A 773-nucleotide genomic window follows, 5' to 3' on the forward strand; every position below is an offset into this window, starting at 1 on the left:
TATATATGTACACACATATATATATGACTATAAATATCTATACATATTCTGTACAGGAAATAGAACTTTTACCTTCTTCTTTTTTTTTTTTTTAATTGTGAAATTTGAAAGAATCCAGCAGCTATTGTGGCTTCACTTGATAGGTATTGTAATCCAGTGACTATGTGCTATCTTAACCAAAAATGTTGGAATGAGGGAATGCGAGGAAGGAGCAATTGGTTTTGGAGCCACAGGAGAATACCACACTTTGAGTTCAGCAAGTCAGATCCTCATAAAATGTCACTTTAAAGCCCATTTGAAGGTGTTAAGTGGTGTAAGATGAATGGGGGATTTTAGGTAGGCAATATGGGGCAGGAATGCTTCACTTGTAAAAAGTCGTCGCCTCATATCTTTCATGTCTTTCTGTGCCCCGCATCATCCAAAACTTCCAACTTTTAATATCGTAACATTTAGATCCGTAGCCACCTTATAGTTACATTTTTGGGTTTGTGTTGACGCTTGTGTTTTCCTCATCCTTAATCTTAATCTGATCCTGTTGAACCCAAAAGCCTTCTCTTGCTGAATGTATGCCATACGAGAGGGAAGACAGCTAATCAGATATAAACTGCCATGTAAATAAAGGGACAGAGATTTAAAAAAAAAGAAAAGAAAAAAAAAAAGCTTTTACGATGCAAGGGAGATTGTGGGCATTTATGTGTGTGTTGCTGAGTGTGTGATCTTTTCAGTTTCCGTGATGCCTCTCTGGGTTGAATGTTGCTGTATGTAATCCGTAT

Source organism: Solea senegalensis, linkage group LG1 (assembly GCF_019176455.1).
Source record: "Solea senegalensis isolate Sse05_10M linkage group LG1, IFAPA_SoseM_1, whole genome shotgun sequence".
NCBI classification, from domain to species: domain Eukaryota; kingdom Metazoa; phylum Chordata; class Actinopteri; order Pleuronectiformes; family Soleidae; genus Solea; species Solea senegalensis.